Below are 20,335 nucleotides of genomic sequence, written 5' to 3' on the forward strand. Positions count from 1 at the left end.
CAGCAAGAGCCATACAATTCCCCTGTCCTTATAATGACTAATTTCCCCAATCCTCTCAACCTCCTGAAATAGGCACCCTGCCCTGCATTCCCTTCCACCAGCATCCCATCCCAGTTTCTCCAGCAGGAAAACTCTTAACAATTGCACAGGCAGGAGCTCTCAGTCCTGCACCCACCATTAACAATGGGGTCTTCATTGCCCGTTGGCCAGTAGGGGATCCAGTTCCACAATCCCATCTGGAGTCCACTTCCTCAGCCCACTCCCCGTTTCATTTGTCCTTGGTCAGGATCCCAGAGAGTCTGCCATGAAGCTCGGCATGCAGGAAGTTCACTGGGGCGCGTCCTCGGATCAACTCCTGTGGGGACTGAGGAAGTCAGGACTGGGCAGAGGGGGAGGTTGAACTGCAATGCATTTGCAACAGGGCTTCAGCCACCCCACGGCAGTTCTAGAGTTGGGAGTGACTTTTCAGAGGTGCTTCTACCAGTCATTGGCTGTGACTGCACCCGGGGAGGGCAAAATCTTAAGCCAGCCAATCCCTTCGGCCCACGGCAATTCCCGAGAAGGAATTTTTTTCTTTTCTTTTCCAGTAATTAACCTTAGCCTTCACTAGGTTAAGTATTTGACTTCACATCCTGTGAATCCAAAGGAATGGTCTCTTTTGTCCTGAGAAAGGAGACAGATGGAAAACTCAGGGCGCTTTTCTTTGTAGGTCAAAGGGAGCAGCACTTTACCTGGACTAACACGGGCACTATTTAGGATTCTGGAACCATCAGCAGGACTTGCCTCTTGGACTGGAGGTCATCTGGGAAATTATTGCTTGTAGCTCCTCTGATGGGGGACCCACAGGGCCTTGGCTGGGTGAGGGAGACCCAACATCTCCGGAAGGCAGTGTGAGCCCTTGACAGGCAAACGCTCCTGGCAGCGGGAGAGCCAGCAGTTCGGTCCTGGGGAGAATCTGGGTGGTGTTCCTCTGCATCCACCACGCAAGCCAGGAGAGGAGAAGCCAAAGGAACAAAGGCCAGGAAAGAGAAGGTGCCATACTCAGAGCTCTGAAGGGCTGCGCGTGCTCCGAGAAGCATACTTGTTCTGTAAGATCGCATGGGCCAGCTCAGCTACAGTGGGCAATGATTATAATACAAATTTCACCTCAATCAAGGCAGGACCTTTGAGCTTCGTACTCTTAGGAGACAGATCGGGGCAAACTCCAGAAAGATGGCGCTCCCTGTCTCTAAGGTATAGAAGCAGAGACTATCCCCCCAACTTTGAAGCTGTTGGTGAAGATTTAATGATGATTTAAGTATCATTCATTCCCATCTTGAGCTTTGGAGATGGGGACAATTTCTGCCTGACTAGTCCGGCAGATGTAGCTCTGCTCTTAGGTACTTAGGGCAGTGCCCCTACTCTGGGTCCTGTTTTCTTTTAGGGTTCCAAAGGAGATGCTGAATGGGTCTGAAGAGGGAGACAACAGGGTGGGCAGATTTAATGGCTGTGCAGCGAGCCGTGGAGTCCACGGTGACGTGGGCTGTCCTCCAGAAGGAACTCTGCGCGCCGAGCCCCCCTGCTGTCACTGCGTGCCCCTCCAGCTGGAACGTGCATCCGCCGATTCTGTGCCCAAACGGGTGTGCGTCCCTCTGTGTGTACACAGACATGCACACGAGGTCTTCCCAACACAAATATATATTTAAGATTTACTGTTCTGGAAAACCTAGTGAATAATGTAAATGATGAAAGCCCGCGTCTGGCAGAAAATATTGTTCAGCCTGCCTCATTGAAATTCAGCCTCTCATGCACACTTGGTAATACACACGCCGTATGAATTATGGATTCCGGGCTTTATCTCTCACACGACACATGAATGTTTGATAAAGATTGTTTCCAATATTATATTTTGTCAAAATGCTCATCTAAAATTCAGTCAAAAACGCTTTCCGGTAATTATGCACTGACTTCATAGGAAGCAGAGAAGGGGAGGTAGAAAGTGCCCCTCCATGGGGTCATTGCTCTGTGTGTGTGTGTGTGTGTGTGTGTGTGTGTGTGTGTGTGTGTGTGGCTTTTGTTACCCCGGGTCTTTTTGCTGAAAGGGAGGGGAAGACTGACAGTGTTCGTGCTGAAATTCTTTATTCCTCCTGCACGCCCTCATTACAGAAGCAGCTACAATAAGGTCTATCCTTTGCCTTGCAGACACCTGGTAGTTCATTCGTTCCTCAGATATTTTTAAACTCGCTGCTGGCTCATTGGCACCGTGGCCTTAGTCTGGCCTCCCAGCGACTTGTGCTCCCCAGAGCTTCCAGCTGATTTTCTCCAGTGCACATTCTTAGCCCTCACTCCTCAGCCCACCCTTTACTTTCCTTCAGTGGCTCTTCATCTCTTATGGCAGAGATGGCAAATCCCTACACTCAGACTGCCAGCTCCACTCCTGCAGCCAAGCAGGCATCACTAGTAATCATGTCCTTCTTTTCCCCTGACTCCACCTCAGAATCCTTCTTAACACACGCTCCAGGCAACCACTATCGGTCAGATGATGATGACGTACAAAAGGAAGCCTATTTATGCTTCAAGGGTAAGTTCCACCTCAAGCGTGACATTCTAGGCCCTTTAGGACCTTTCCACAGCCTGTGGTTTCAATTTCATCTCCAGCCATTCCCTTTCCAACTTCTCCATGTTCTCTAGTCCCCACTCCATGCCTCTACCTGCTTTTCACCCTCCTGGTATGCTCTTCATCTCCGATCTCCTTGGCAAGCTCCTACTCATACATCAAGACCTCTATAAAGCCTTCCTCCTCTCCCCCAGGTCTGGATATGCTGTCCTCTGTGATCTCAGGGCACTCCCTCTGTGTACATCTCTCTACGTATCACAGAGTGTGATACCTCCAGGGAAGTTTACTAATGGGGTGCTTGAGAGTAAGGAGGCTACATAACCCAGTCACCAGGAGGGACTCAGTAGATGCATGCTGACTCGCAGTGCAAAGCAAATTTAGGTTCTGTGCTCGCAAATGGCCCTGGCCTCCATGGAGCTACAGCATAGAAGATAGAACATTCATAACTCAGATATGGGAAAGATATCCCCTTTATCTTCCCCAGTATCTAGAAAAATCACTAAATCACTATGCATTTGGTAGCTGTGGCTTTAACAAAAAGCAAGGCAGGCAAGCGTCCTTGGAGGTGCCCAGTGTTCTTCCGAAACAACTTCACTAAAGTGTTCCTTTTCTCTGTGGGGGCCAGTGCCCCACCCAAACCCCTTCCAGCATCTGCCTTGATGCATCTCTCTTCCTCTCCCTCTGCACTCACTACCCATGAGCAATGGGAAGTCCATCCCAGACACCCTTTGAATCCACCCCCTTCTCCATTTCTGCAGCCCCACCATGCTGCGGGCCGCCAATATCTTTCCTCAAGAAGACTGGTACATCCTCCCATGGTCTTCCTGCCTCCTTCATGCTTCCTCCGACCCATACTCCATTGGCAGCCAGCGTGATCTTTCTAAACCCAAATCTGATCATCTTACTCCCTGCAAAGAACCTTTTGATGCTTCTCCATTTCTCTTAAGCTAAAGGCCAACTTGTCCTCTGTGGCTTGAAGGGAAGGGGCAGTATGCATAATACTGAGCGATCAGTAAGGTCTGGCCATCACCCATCAGAAGAGATGCAGGGAGGGAGTTCCCTGGTGGCCTAGTAATTAGAATTCTGGGCTTTCACTGTCGTGGCCTGGGTTCAATACCTGGTCTGGGAACTGAGATCCTGCAAGTCATGCGGCACGGTCAAAAAAAAAAAAAAAAAAAAAAGAAGAAGAAGAAGAAGAAGAAGAAGAGATGCAGGGAAACAACCATGAAGACCAGGAGTTGAGGATTAGCTCAAGATGAGCGAAGCAGAAGGCCTGGGACCAGGTCCCGTCCCGACTGCTCTCTGCAGCCGCATCAACCTCTTTCCCCATCCTTACTCTCTGTCCTTCAGCCCACTCCTCTCTCACTTTGATGTTTCTGTCGTCCCTTCAGCAGAGAGGACACCACATAACAGCAGAGAGCTGGGCGCAAAATAGGTGTTTTAAAAATATGTATTGGATTAATGAAAGGCCAGGAAATGCAGCAGTCCCAGGGGTCCCTCAGGAAAGTCTGCTATAGCAGCAAGCAAGCCTCCCCACATATCAGCCAAGCATGTGAGCGGGAGCTGACAAATGCAGCATCGGAAACATGGAAGCATGTAAGCAGGGGTGCTGACAGCCCCTAAGCTAAGTGCTGAACAAACGCTGTTCTCTAGACATTGAATATTTCAATATAACTGGTGTGAGAATTACAGCCCTGGATTTCAGCTGTTCCCAGGAGGGCTGGGAGCAGAGAGTATGCCAACAGGGAAAATCCCTGTGAGAATCCCCGGATGTGTTTGTTATATAGTTTGTGTGTATCTACAGCCTTCCTGTTTTTCTTCCACAAACGCTGCCTGCCTGCCGACTCTTTGCCAAGCCCTGTGCTGGGAACTGGGGATACAGTGATGGAGACTGCAGGCCTCTGCTTCCAGAGCTCTCACATTCTAGTGGGTAAGTCAGACGAGCAAGCAGACGTGCTCAGGGATCAGCAGAGGTTGGCCAGACTGGGATGAGAACCCCCAGGTGGAGGACCCTACCAAGACTGGGCATTGGAAACCCAAGTTTCTAGGAGAAGGGGCCTCAGGGCTAAGTCCATACGGATGGGTAGGAGTTTGCTGAGTGGGGTTGAGACAAAGGACAGAAAGGCGTTTCAGGTACCAGGAGCAGCACGTCCACAGGTCTGGAGGCCTTAGAAAGCCCTGGAGTGTGGAGAAATCTTCAGGGAGTTCATCAAGGCCAAAGCCAAGGGCCAGATGAAAGGTCTGTATGCTGAGATCAGGAGTCTGGACACTGCCCTGAGGTTTTAAGAGGGCAGTGTACACACAGGTCACAGAGGTTTTAAGAGGGCAGTGTACACACGGGTCAAAGCCAGAACTGGATCTTGAACCTGTGTCTGCTTTGCTATTGTGAAGAAACAAACTAGATAAATCACTAGCTAAATGAATCAAGAAGAAAGTACAAATACATATATTTAGAAATGAAAATGGGGGAAATAACCATATAGAGAGGAAATTAAAAGGATTACAGCATTACTCAGTTTTGAAAATAGATTTGAACACATGGACAAATGGGTGATTTTCTAGAAATATAAATGATGAAAACTAACCTCAGAAAAGATAGGAAATCTAAATAGTCCAATTACCAGAGAAGAAACTGAGAATGCTGTCAAAGAGACACTATTCATTAAAGTTCTAGATCCAGACAGCTTCACAGGTAAAACCCACTACAAGTTCAAGAAGCAGATAACGGCAATGCTATTTAAAGTGCCCCTGAACATTGTGGGAAGGGGGAAAAGGGCTTTAAAATGAATCTAAGAATCCAGTATAATGGTGAAAACAAAATCCAGAAAAAAAGAACATCATCACCAAAAAACTATAGTCCTATTGTTAAAACAACACAAATGCAAAATTCTAAATAAAATATGAGCAAGGAAAACATAAATATATTTTTAGAGGGTAATATGCTACCACTACATTGAGTTTATTCCCTGATGCAAGGATGGTTTTCTATGAAGGAATCAATTAATATAATTCACAATATCAAATATCCATAAGAAAACCATGTAATTCTCCATATATTCTGGGAAAGTAGGTCATAAAAAATTCAACTTTGCTTCCTGATTAAAAACTCTTCATTAAATAGAAAAATATGGAAATTCCTTAATATGAATTTTTACACATATATACTTATATATATGTGTATGTATATATATATATATATATATATATATATCTGTACCTGTATTTACTTTTTAATCTCCAAAATTAGTCTCCAAAATTTGCAAGCAGCTCATGCAGCTCAATAACAAAAAAGCAAACAACCCAATCCAAAAATGGGCAGAAGACCTAAATAGACATTTCTCCAAAGAAGATATACAGATTGCCAGCAAACACATGAAAGAATGCTCAACAGCACTAATCATTAGAGAAATGCAAATCAAAACTACAATGAAATATCATCTCACGCCGGTCAGAATGGCCATCATCAAAAAATCTAGAAACAATAAATGCTGGAGAGGGTGTGGAGAAAAGGGAACCCTCTTGCACTGTTGGTGGGAATGTAAATTGATACAGCCACTATGGAGAACAGTATGGAGGTTCCTTAAAAAACTACAAATAGAACTACCATACGACCCAGCAATCCCACTACTGGGCATATACCCTGAGAAAACCATAATTCAAAAAGAGTCATGTACCAAAATGTTCATTGCAGCTCTATTTATGATAGCCAGGACATGGAAGCAACCTAAGTGTCCATCAACAGATGAATGGATAAAGAAGATGTGGCACATATATACAATGGAATATTACTCAGCCATAAAAAGAAACGAAATTGAGTTATTTGTAGTGAGGTGCATGGACATAGAGTCTGTCATACAGAGTGAAGTAAGTCAGAAAGAGAAAAATAAATACCATATGCTAACACATATATATGGAAGCTAAGAAAGAAAAAAAAAAAGGTCATGAAGTACCTAGGGGTAAGACGGGAATAAAGACACAGACCTACTAGAGAATGGACTTAAGGATATGGGGGAGCGGGAAGGGTAAGCTGTGACAAAGTGAGAGAGTGGCATGGACATATATACACTACCAAACGTAAAATAGATAGCTAGCGGGAAGCAGCCGCATAGCACAGGGAGATCAGCAAGGTGGTTTGTGACCACCTAGAGGGGTGGGATAGGGAGGGTGAGAGGGAGGGAGACACAAGAGGGAAGAGATATGGGGACATATGTATATGTATAACTGATTCACTTTGTTATAAAGCAGAAACTAACACACCAGTGTAAAGCAATTATATTCCAATAAAGATGTTAAAACAAAAACAAATCTTCATTTAATAGAAAAATATGGAACTTCCTTAATATGAATTTTTACACATATATACTTATATATATGTGTATGTATGTATATATATATCTCTCTCTCTGTACCTGTTTTTACCTATACCTGTAGTTATATATACATGTCATGTGTGTGTGTGTATATATATATATGTATATATCACAACTCAAGCCAAAATTCACAGTCATTTCTGATGGCAAACCACTAGAATCCATTCCATTAGGGTCAGGAAGAAGCAAAGAATGCCACTGTAATTTGCTCATTGTGCAAGTCTTCATCCCTCCGTGTGTCCATGTCATTAGCCATGTGATTTTGCAGTTTCTCCTCCTAAAGACAGACTATCTTTCCCACCCCACTGAGGTTTGGTTTGGTCACATGACGTGTTTTGTTTGGTGGGAAGTGGGCAGAAATGACGAGTGCCAATTCTGAGGACTGATGGAAGCAGCATCATGGGTTTCTATTCACCACTTTTGCATTTCCATCATCATCATAGAAAAGGATGCCATAGTTTGCTAGCTGGTCAAGGAAGATGAAAGATACACAGAGCGGACCCGGACCCACTTGCAGTCTGGAGGCAAACTCAGTCAAGCCCAGCCTGGATCAGCCCCCCTCAATTGACCTGCAGATACATGAACGAGGATAAATTATTATTTTCAACCACTGAACTTTGAGTGGTTTGTTATGCAGAGTTATTGTAAGCTGATACACCTATTGTCATGACTATTATTAAACATTGTTTTGACCTACTAGCCAATGCACATAAAGAAGAGAAAGAATCAGGAGGTAGAGCGTTGAAAGGATCATGCAAAATGATCATCAGCTACTGGTCATCTGATTATACACTTTTAAAACAAGGAGAAAATCCCAGATTTTTAAAAAAGTGTGAAAAACATGAAAAGATTTTAGTAAGAATCAGTATATTAAAAAATCAATAGCTTTCCTATATAAAATAACCAATTAGAAAATTAAATGAAGAAAAGATCCCATTTACAGTAATAAAAAGATTTGAAAAACCTAAAAATATGCTGTATACAAAATGAGCCTAATCTATCGGGAAAAAAAATTATCAAACTCTACTGAAAGACATAAAATTAGATTTCAGTAAATGAAAACGCACCCTGTTCTCGGATTAGAAGAGACCTGTTATAAAGATTCCACTTCCCCATAAATTGATCTATATTAGTGTGATCCAAAAGTTCCAACAGTTAGCACCCAGGCATATGACCTAGACTCTGCCAACCAGGTGGCCCCACATGAGACCTGGATTAGGAGAGGGTAATAGGAAAGCAGGTGCCACACGTGATCTGAGTTGATGGGGAAGGTGGTGGAGACACCAGGCTTGTGGGTGGGAGAAGTAGGGGGTGGGGGCTCCTGATGATCACCCCCGCCCCCAAGTGCCATCAGGGAGGGCTTCAGATTTGTGCCCAGAGGTGGCAGCAGCAATGGCGTCTTCCCCAGAACAGTCCTCCAGGGAGGCCAGCTTCCTGGCTGCACAGCCACCAGGTCTGATTCTCTGGCCTCCCTGGAGAGTCCCCCAAGAGATTTTAATAAATCCCTTTTCTGCTCCAGTTGGCAGAGTAGGTTTCTTTGTTTGCAATTTCAAATCCTGAATGGTACACAGACTAAATGAATAGAACAGAAGGTCCAGAAATAGACATATATATCTGGAGGGAATATCAGTAATGATAGCATTTATTGAGAACCTACTCTGTGCCAGGCACTGTTCTACATACTCATAATTATCTCATTAGCCCTTTCAACAACCCTAAATTATTATTTTCATTTACAAATCTGGTAACCAAGATACAGAGAAGTTCCTGCAACTCATATACTATAGTAAAGTTGACATTTTAGTTCATTAGAAGAAGCATCACTCAATAAATAATTTGAGGCTAGCCAGCTGGAAAACTAATGTGGATCTCTATCTCACTCCTTACACTAAAATTAACTCCACACTGATCAAATAGGAAAGAAAAAAAATGAAGCGATAAAATAAGTAAAGGAAAATATAAGAGTACCTTTCATAACATTAAAGAAGGCCTTTCTAAGACAAAATTCAGAAGCCATTAAAACACTGATAACACTGGTCACATTAGCATGAAACAATTCTTCCTGGTAAGGAAGAAAAGTGGAGACAAACCCAGATTACAAGAATAGCAGGCCATCTGACAATGGGCTAATATATGTAAAGAGATCTTGTAAATCAATAAGAAAAACAACAAGAATCCAATGTAAAGAAAGGGCAAGGGCATTTCAGAGAAAAAAATTCATATATAAATGACTTATAATCCCTCATACTTTTAAACATGGAAAGTAAAATAATAATGTGGTATAATGTTTCACCTATTAAATAGAAAAGGGAAAAACTCAATAATGTGTGTTGTTGAAGAAGTCATGTGGAAATAGGTGTGTGCCCCACTGTTATGGAGTAATTGTCATGTGAGGAAAATTTTCCAATAAATATTTTTAAAATTACGTGCATTTTGAACCTGCAAATCTACTTGTAGAACTGTATCCTGTAGACACACTTGTGCATGGACATAAATACGTATATACACAAAGTCTGTGGTAAAGTTGTTTGTAACAGCAAAAGCCTGAAAACAACCTACATGTCCATTTTTAGAGAACTTGGTTAAACAACTAATGATATGCAATAATGATAAGGAATGAAGTAGAGGCATTATCTTTAAGATAAAATTCTTTTTTTTTTTTTTACAAAATCAAGGTGCACAGCACGGTGTCAACTAGACGCCATCCACTAGAACTTTCTGTGTTGTTGGAAATGTTCTGGATCCGCACTGTCCACTAGGGTAGCCACGAGCCACATCCAGCTAGTGATGCTGGACGTGCAGCCAGTGTGAATGAGGAACTGAATATCTAATTTTAATTTTAATTTATATCGATCTAAATTTAATAGTCACATGTGGCTCTGGTGCTCGATAATGCAGGCTGGAAACACATCTGTGCATGTGAACAAAAGTAGCATTTCTGAAAAAACTATAGAAGTGGTAACAGTCATTGCCCCTGCCAAGGAGAACCGGGGTGTCAGACATTTCTGGGGAGAAGAAGGGTTCTTTGTCTATTTGTATCTGTAATATCTGAATGGTTTACCATGTGTGCAGTGACCCATTTCATATTGAACTAATTCATCAAAGTCCAAAAAGAAAAGTTAGGAAGTTCTTGAGTGACCTTGGGTTTTCTCCATGCAACAGCAGTCAGAGTGGTGTGGGAGAGTGCAGGGAGGGTTCGTGGGCAATCCAGGTCCTGAAGTGAGTCAGTTGTTTGGGTCAGAGGCTGAGAAAAGGGGCCGACTAACCCCAAATGAAGGAATCCTGAGCCGTGGGGAGCATCTTGCTGCCTTGGAAGCCAGCATCCATGAGGAATGGAAGCCACGCAGAGGAATGATTGTTGCCAGCAGCCCACATGTAGACACTTGAGTCAAACAATTAAATTAATCCCAAGAGACATGTAAACAGAAGAGTTGAAGAGGAAGGGATAGATTGGATTTGGAGAGACAAAAAAGGCAGAATCGACAGAATCTGGCAGCCAATCTGATGTGGGCACTGAGAGACAGACACAAGCTTAGGATAGCTCTTGACTCTTGGCTTGTATGACTGAATTGATATTGTGGCCATTGGGAAAATAAGGTTTCCAGGAGGAGCAGGATTGGGAGGAAGAGATCATACCTTCAGTGTTGGCATGTTGATCCAGATAGAAATTTCTAGAAGCCTTTAGATATTTAGGTCTGAAGCTCAGCAGAGAGAACTGCGCTAGAGAGAGCCATTGGGCAGATAACCAGACGTGAGTGATCATTGAGGCCAAGAGAACTGTCAGACTCACCCAGAAAGGAGGTGTGCCAGGGGCAGAGCCCCTGAGAGCGTTAAGCTAATGCAAAAGGCTCGGGAAGGGGAACCAGCAAAAGACACTGAGGATGAGCACGGAGGGAGGGAGGCAGGAGGGAGAACTGGGGAGAAGGGCCAGGGAGGAGGCGGTCTCAAGAAACAGGAAATGCTGTGCAAGGTCAGATGCCACAGAGGGGTCAGGCAAGATGGGGCACTGATAAGCCCATGGCACTTGGCAATTAGGAGGTCATGTGGTGACCTCAGTGGGGGCAATTTCAGGGGAGTACAGAGAGGGAACACATGATTTCAGCAGGTTGAAGGGTTAATGGGAGATGAGAGAGTGGAGATCATGAGGGGAGGCTCTTGTTATGTCTGGACACTAGGCTGTGAAAGGAAGGAGACAAAAGGAGCAGTGTCTAGAGGGCAGGCTGAGGAGAGGGCTGGTTTTTTTTATGTTTGTTTGTTGCTTTAAGATGAGGGAGACGGGGTAGGATTACAGACAGTGGCGAAGGACTTCTCAAGAAACCAGGCATAATTAACAAAGCAAGGTCCCTGAGAAGGCAGGGAAAGGTGGGCTCCGTGATGCACGGGAGGTTAAGACCTGATCAGGAGACCTCCTCTGAGAAGGGCAGGAAGGGGGTCCGACACAGAAACGAGATGGAGGGGTGGGAGGCCAGAAGCCGAGCAAATATTTTTGCGTGGTGGCTTCCATGTCCTCAGTGACATCGGAGGTGTGATGACGGAGCTAGGAGAGGGCAAAGGGTGGTCGTAAGTAGGGAGGGGTTGAGTCGAGTAAAGATGGCTGGCTTTGCAGAGGGTTCAGCTGAGACTGGGCCATGAACATGGAGGGGTTCAGAGGCTCAGGTGAACGTCTAGAGTGCTCCATCAGTTCACAGCAACCTAAGGACTTCTGCAGACCCTGTCACATCTGGCAGGAGAAGGCCACCCGTGGGGGAAGGAGCAGGGGAGAGTGTTGTCCTATGGTGGGGGTCTGGAGCGCACTCTCTACAGTGCAACTCTGAGCCCCATCAGGCAAATGGGATTGTTTTCCACCTCGTAGATAAAACAATTAGACTAGAACTTGACACCCAGAACTCTCATTAAAGGTTGGCTATATCACAATGAATAGTATGGGGGTAAAGATACCAAGGGGTCTGAAGAGAAGGGTGGAAGCAATATTCCAAGGAGTCGAGGTGAGTTAGCCCAGTGAAGGCAGTGATGGGCAAGGATCAGAAAACCATGTCCTGAGGCCAAATCCAACCCACTGCCTGCTTGGTAAATAAAGTTTTATTAGATGCAACCATGTCCATTCTTTATGCAGTGTCTCTGGCTGCTTTTGTGTTACAAGGGCAGAGTTGAGTAGTTACAACAGAGACTGTATAGACCACAAAGCCTAAAATACTATCTGACGGTTTAAGAAAGAATTTGCAACTCTGGGCTAGAGGATAGGAGGGCTGGACAGAGTCAAGCTAACTAATGTAAAATAAAAACAGGAGTAGAGGGTGAAAAGATCTGGAGAGATGGGAGGTTGAAGTCAGAGAATAAGACTAGGGATGAGGGATCCAGATGTGGAGCCTGCCCTGCAGTGGGCAAGGAGGAGTGGGTGCCTATGGCCAAGGCTGGATGAGGGCTTTGGAACTCAGGAGATTGACCCAGGAAGTATCAGGCTCTCATGATAAATTGAGAATCAATGGCTTGGTGGGTCATTAGATAGAATTACCCATGTGGATGCGGGTAAGATCAAGAACATCAAGGCTTTCAGTCACAAAACATGGTGCCCAGGAAGTCACCAGAAAACACCTCCCCAAAAGCCATTTTCCACTTCTTTGCTATCAAAACTTCGATTTTGTTCAGAATGACAGTGTGCCCTACCCTTAGAGATGAATCATGGTTTGTCTGGACCAATCAAGTAATGATATTCCCTTCTGGCTGATGTTTACTTTCCAAGACTACCTTGCATCTAGAAGTGGTCACATGATGAGTTCTGGCCAACAGGACATCTCAGAAAGTCAGCTTGGGGCTTCTGGGAAAGCTTTCATTTTTTGACAACAGAGAGATTTGCTAGTGCTGCCCTTCTCCCTTTCTTGCCTTGAGCACAGAGCTGATGCTTGGGGCTGTGGCAGCAATTTTGCAACCATGAAGCAATAAATATGAGGGCATACATGCAGCATGCTGAGGATGTTGGAGCTGGAAGAGAGCCTGGCCCTTGACTCCATCATTAAACCCCTGCCCACATCCAGACTTTTTGAGTGAGATGAAGGAATGACTTTATTGCTGAAAAAAAAATGTTTTCTTTTTTAATTAAAAGAAGGAAGTTCAGAAGTAGTAGCTGGGAGCTAGAAGAATGGCATGTGGGGTTGGAGGGAGAGGAAGCAGGCAAGGGGCTGCTTTGAGCAGAGAATGTGTGAGTACAGATGGGATTGGGAAATGGGTGGTTAAGAACAGACAGGAAGAGTCTTTGGACGTTGGGTTGAGGAGTTTTGGTTTCTTCTGCAGGCCACGGGAAAAGATCACTAAAATTTCTTTAAAATCATATAGATCATAAGCTTGATGTAATTGATATTTGCCAAACTTTGTGCCTTCTTCAAATGCCCTTGAGACATTTACTTTTCTGCCTTTTCTTGAAAAGAAAAAAATGGCAATGGATTTGCATTATTGTAACAGGTTTTTTTTCTAATTATAAAAGCGAAACATATTTAGACACTTTACAAAGCAGATAAGAAAATAGAAGAAAACAAACATTTTGGGTGTTTGATCTGAGGGTGGATGGAGATTGAGACGGGAAACAAGAAGATTCATTGTAACTCACCTTCCCTGGGCCTCAGTTTTCCCACCTAGAAAATGAGCAGATAGGACAGCAGCTAGGGAAGTCTTCACCCAGCCAGATAGCCCAGGGATGCTCGATGCTGTAGCGTGTTGACACACATACTACAGATGCCCTAGGTCATGGTGAGAGCCGTGGTTAATACCCAGGAAGCTTGTCCATCCATCTTCTATGGGTTCACACACAGTGGCCATTTAACCCTCACTTTACAGATGTAAACTGTGGGCTTGGAGGAGGTAAAATGATGACCACAGCCCTAGAGCTGTCCCGTCTAAGAGGTCAGAATCACGTCCAGTGCTCACTTCTACTCCCCAGAACCAGCACCCTGTCTCCCGGACCTGGACCTCACTTCCTTCAATCGCTCAGCAGTCCATTCCCCACAAGCTCGGGAAAGGCAGTGGACTGGAATGAGGGCGGGTCTGGAGGGCTGGCACCTCAATCAGCAGGACCAGCTCAGAGAACACCAAGGTTCCTCCGCCTTGTGGTGGCAAGGTGATGACTGCCTGGTTCTGCTGTGTGTGTGTCTGATGCCTGAAACAGCCAACTTTGTCCACCAGGGTACCACCGGGGACCAAAGAATACAGGGAATAGCTTCGAGTTTATGCGTCTGGTGTTAAAAATCAATAATTTCCCTCCTCAGGAGGCACACTCAGGGGCAAAATAGAGTGAATCGCTTATTAGCTTCTGCGTGCACATGGGCAGATGATGAAGCAGCCAAGGAACCAGTCATACATCGTAATAAAGTACCCTTCACCTGCTGTCTCTGCATCAGCGAGCGTGCACCCCACCCCACATCGACCAGGAGCCATTAACCCCCACAGTGCTGGGCCCTCATTCACCCCTAATCCCCAAGAGCAGCTTTGGCATGGAGGCTGCCGGGGGCTTCCCCAGGAGGAAGGAATTCAGAAATATAAGCATAAGCCTCCCAACGTCCTCCGAAGGTGGATAAGTTTAGAGGCTCTGTCTGACTTTCGAGGGAGGTGGGGTGTCAGTGGGCTAATGCCAAGTAAACAAGCTGCTGCATTTTACCCCCCACTGTCACACCCTCCCCTGGGCACCGTGTCCTGGCCCATCTATTCTAGGGCACTTTGGTCCCCCGTAAAACATTCCATTCCTATCCAGAGAACAAGAGCATGTCTGAAGAAGAAGAAATCTGTGGCAGCGACAAAACTGCTCAAGGGTTTGACCCTCACCACTGGAACCATCCTCAGCATTTGCCACATACTGGCTCTTTGGAGGCTTACAGTAACCTCGTGGGAGATGTGCTATTATTATACCATTATAAAGATAAGGAAACTGAGGTCCAGGAGGGAGAAGGAGGAGGTCAAGCAATTTGCATGCCTCACATGTGGTGATGCTGGGATTGGAACTCAGGCCTCAGCTCAGACCCTGAGCCCTTGACTACTCTGTTGTTTCACCCAACCCTGTGGTCCCTCCACCTTTGCCTCATTTTACAGTTGCGGAAACTGAGACCCAAGAATCAGCAGAGACTGGCCCAAGGTTCCATAGCCAGGCAGCCCGGGATGAGGCCCAGATCACAGGCTCCCATCTGAGGCTCTTCCATGGCTCCATGATGCCACTGGCTTTCCTCTAGGTTCTTGCCTTAGAGCAGCAAAACCATGCAGATTTGGAGTTAAAATCCAGGCCTTCTCAGAGCCCCAGGGCCTCCAAACTTCCGTCAGTCTCAGAGGAGCTGGCATCCTTGGACCTCCAGCTTCACAAAATGTTAGTAACAAGTGTGCATGCACTTCACCATTTACAAAGCACTCTGATCACCATACACCACTTAATCCTCATGAAAAAACACTGTAAAATAAGTCTGACCATGGTCTTCACTTCACAGACAAGGAAACAGAGATCTCCTCTGTGGGACCAGGACTGGCGTATCCCCAGCATGGCCCAAAGGTGGGCCATGTGCCATCCCATGGACCTTCTGCCAGCAACTCTGTCCCTAATCAGCCTTGAGAAATCACCATCATTCTTCCTTACAACTTTATGAGGCCTTCTTATAGCTCCGACGTCCCTTGGCCTCAAGCAAGAGGATGAGGAGACCCAAGTCACTGTCTAAACCAGCAGAGCTTGCTCTTGGCACCCTCTGCTCACCCTTCCTGAATCCTGGGAGTCCTTGGATAGCTCCCTGAGCTCAGAGATCAGGTTTCATACTTAACTGTATCCCCAGAGCATTTATCATAGGGCTTGCTTGTTAACATAAACAGAGAGAAAGGGACGGAGGAAAGGAGGAAAAGTCCTTTCATGCAACATTCACTGATGCAGACCAGCCACCCCAAGCTGGTATACATGGGTGGAATTTTTATTTATAATTATAATGTCACTAAGCAGCTGTGTGACCTTCTGCAGGTATATTAACCTCTCTGGGCCCCAACATCTCCATCCATAAAGGAAAGTAAGAAGATGGGATCTCAGATGGAGGCATGTGGCATGTGCTTCCACCTCCCGCTACAAGACCACAGATATCCCAAATCAATCCCAGCATGTTTCCCATGTGTTAAGGGGTGGGGATGGGGATGACGTTTCTTAGGAATCTGAACTAGACAAATGTACTTTTTCTTTTTGGTTCCCAGCCTCCAAACCCGATTTCTATTTGAGAGAGTCCCAAAGTATGTGGGGTGCAGGGGTTCAAAATCCCTCATATTGTCTAGGAAGTGGAAATTTCTTTTCTCAGCTTCCAGGACAGGGGAACGGGGTTTAGAATTGGCCAACAGGATGGTCCCACTCAGGACTCTGAGTATAAAGCAGGTGACACAAAGACACAGGCATAGTTCAAGGTTTCTCAAGGGATGGCATGGTGACAGCAGTGGCCAGGCCAGGGGCAGCATTCCAAACACCCTTCCTGCTGTGTGAGCTGACTGTGCTTTGGGCTGCCAGCTTGGTTCCCATCTATTTTGCAACAATCAAGGGGAGGCCGTGTGGTCCAGTGGTTAAGGCTATATCTTTGAAGTCAGGTAGATATAGGTCTGAATTCTGTTTGTGCCATTTATGAGCAACATAGTTGTAGGTAAGTAATGTACCCTCAGGGAAAACGATTCTCTCTTCCATAAGGCAGACACAATAGTAAGTACTTCGTAAGGGTTGTTGTAGGGCTCACATAAGGGAATGTGAGTGGTGTTCCTAGCCCGGCGCCTCAGAGGGGCTGAATAAGGAGAGGCTACATTAACGATGAATGAGGAAGAGGAGAATTTTGAGGACCAGTTTCCAAACTGGGGGACTGAAGCCAGGGCAGGTGCACCTAGCTGTGAACAGCCTGAACAGCTGTCCTGATGCAGAGCAGCTGGGGAGGGCCCATCACGATGGGTGTTCCAGGCAGGGAACTGGCCTTCTCAGGGAGAATCGACCTTTCTCTCTGATGCTACTTAAACCTGAATCATCGAGGGTTTTGTCCTTGGAGGAAGCTCAGAGGTGCAATAGGCTGGTGCCTGCATGAGCACAGAGGCGACCCCTCTGTGAGTTAGAGGACCAGCCTCCGCTAATGCCGATTCCCCCAGATGGAGCACAGGGCCGGCTCCTGATCCCAGGGTGTGCCAGCCTGGGCAAGCAGGCGTGCCAAGAGCCTGCTTTTCCGAGGTGTGTGCCAGCGTCGGGGGCCAGATGCTCCCTCCCAGACCTTCCATCAGCAACGGCATCTGCTCTTCTCCCGGGCTGGTCCAGCTGCCACCCAGGTGGGAGGCTCATTTTTCAAACCAGACCCTTCTTTCTGCCACCACGCCCACCCCGGGCATTCCCTTGGAGTCCCAGATCGCTGTCCTTCCTTGGGTCAGTGTGGCCTCTAGCTGCAATGTCCACTTTCTGCCTGTCTCTGTTTCCGACTGTGATTTAATTGGGAGCCTGGAAAACCCTGATTGTTCGATAATTGTAAGGCAGAGAAATTACCAGGGCATCAAAGGTTGCTCCCAATTGCTATATTAATTGTCCTTTGTTATCTCTCCATATAATAGACCACTTGATAGAGACAAAAGCCAGCTGGCTTTTATTCCGCAGCCTTCTGACAAGAGGATGAGAGGCCATTGTTGGCTCCCATCCGTTTCTTCCCACATAGAAACCTTTGCTACTCCCTGCCCAGCACGGCCCCAGCAGGCCATACCCCGACCCGAGACCAAGAGCGAGGCCCAGCACCATCCAGCCACAACCGGGCCCAGACCCTGGCTGTCTCCTGGCCCAGTGGCTCACAGAGGGGAAAAGCCCCAATTCTTCGCTGCGTGTTTAGATGTGCTTTTTCTCGAGTGCTGGTGTGTAAGTGCACGTGGGGACACTGCAGGATGAATAGCTAGCGTTTATTGAGGACTTCCTACCTGCCAGGTGCCACGTTGACTGCTTTACATGCCTTTCTTGGCAACAGGAGTTACGCATGTTATTTTTCTATTCATTTTGCAGATGGGGCTCAAAGGGGTTAAGTTACTTGCCCAGGGTCCCAGAGCAATGGCGTGCTAGAACCAGGATCAAACTCCAGTTGCTCGAATGGAACTCTTAGTCCCTCTGCAGCGCTGTTCTCTGAGTACACTTGCGGGGTGTGTGTGTGTGTGTGTGAGTGAGGGTGCAAGAATGTGTATGAGTGTCTATGAATGTGTTAGGGGGTGCAAGTAAAGGACAGTGTCTAAGCAGTGGGTCCAGTAGAAGAGGACCAAGCAAAAGGCATGAATGAGGAGATTGTCAAATTTGATTTGTTTATTTTTAAAGGCCCAGCCACGCCTTGCTTAAAACCATTGGAATCTAGCAGTAAACAGACTCGTGTTTGAATGTTGAGCATCTACTTGTGCTGGGCCCCGTGCCCTCAGCTGTAAGTGGCCTGGAGAGGAGTCAACCACGTGTCTGCCCCCTGGGCTCCCTGCCCGGTTCCCAGCCACAGATATAGGGATGGGCTGAAGTCCTCTCTTCCACCGCCTCTGCTTCTGCTGGGAGGACCTGGGAAGGCTGTCTGGAGTTGCCTTAAAGCCATTCATTTTTTCAAGCCATTTGCCAGTTACCTCAAACATCACCTGGCCGGCCAAGATCTAGACTTATTCAACAATTGATTATCCTCGGAACCAACAAGGCTGTATATCACTAATTCACAATTTGGCTGTGGTTCTGCAACTGCAGCTACATTTGTGAATAAAAAGAATGGGGTGTGGAACTCTGTCCTGGCCAGGCCTGATGGGGCATTAGCTTTGATTTCACGACAGCCCTCCCGAAAGAGATCCCGATCCTGTGTGACAGACTGGGACACTGTAGCCCAGGAGGTTAACGTGATTTTCCCCAATCATACAGCTCATAAAGGGCAAACCATGGCAGGAGTCAGACTACCATCCAACGGCGACTCTGTACCATCATAAGTTGCTCCATCTTTACCAACAACCCATAGATTATTTACAAGTCGTGGGTTTCAAATAAGAAAACCCGAAGGAAGTAAACACCAGTGCCTGGAGCCAGGTTCCGTCCAGACCCTCTGGATAGTTACCAGGCCCTCTTACCAGCCCCTGACCAGGGCACAGACCATGGGAGATAAAGCTGAGGGCAGTAGCTCATTGGCAGCTATTCCAAATCTATAGGTAAGTCTGCAGTTTACAGCTAAGCCAGGAGTAACCTGGGTCCTATTTCCATCTCCCCAGGTCCATCCTAAACCAGCTAGTGGCCAAAGATGCTCAGTATGTCTCAGGAGTGTAGGAATGATGTAGAAAATAAGGGATAGGGCATCTAAGCCTTCAGGGGTAAATGCCTTTCTAAACTTAGGGCTAGAAATGGTCTCCCCTGTTGAGCTGGGTGATTCCTACCACTAGGTAACCTGTTCTGTTTTCATCCTGGTTTCCTGGAAACTGAAAAAGAAGAGCTACCTTCAGTTGTTACAATTCATCTCAGCACATAATTCATGATCTAGCTTTATTCTTCTACTCTCTCCTCATTCATTATTCCACCCTATGGAGGAGATATTATTATGCCCATTTTACAGATGAGAAAACTGAGGCTTCAAGAAGTGAAATGATAATGCGCTGGTTGTACCTGACCCAGTCTCTCTGGTCATCAAGCCCTCCTAGGATTTTCCTTCCCATCTGACCTCTCATCCTAGTCCATGAGACCCTCTGTGATTGGTACCCCCCCAAGTTCTCCACACCATCTCCCACCTTGTTTGCCCCTCTCACTCACCATGCTTCAGCCACACCAGCCCTATTCTGATCCTGAACCTACCAGACTTATGCTCAGCCCCAGCCTCTGCACCGCTCCTTCCTCCTCTGGAAACGCTCTCCCTCTGGAGCTTTGCATGGCTGGCTCTTATTTGTCATCCAAGTCTCAGCTTAAATGTCACTTCCTCAAAGAAGTTCTTGACCACGCTACCTACACTGGCCTCTGGTCGCTCCCTGTCATATTTTCATCCTAGCTTTGCTCTCTCCTGTCCAGTAATAAACACCCCCTGTTTATTTGTGCAATGGGGTGTACCCACCACTAGAGTATAAGCTCCATGAGGGCAGACGGGGTGAGGCACCTAATAGGAGCTCAACCAAGTTTCGGTGAGTGAATTAATCAATGAATGAATAACTCACTGGGATTCAAATCCCCTGCATGGAACTCTCTACCCCTCAGCCAATATGACACCAAGGCAGGGAATATGCTCCTTCTAATTTCACAAGGAACATGCAGGGGTCTGTGTCCAAACCTCCCAGCTCTGAACCAGGCAGCAGATAATGAGGGGGACTGGGATGTCTTCTGGGGGTCCCAGGACAGCTCCCATCATCGGGTTTGGGCATGTCCAGCTCCGAGGAAGCA

Source organism: Mesoplodon mirus (assembly GCF_964341445.2).
Source record: "Mesoplodon mirus genome assembly, chromosome: 2".
NCBI classification, from domain to species: Eukaryota; Metazoa; Chordata; class Mammalia; order Artiodactyla; family Ziphiidae; genus Mesoplodon; species Mesoplodon mirus.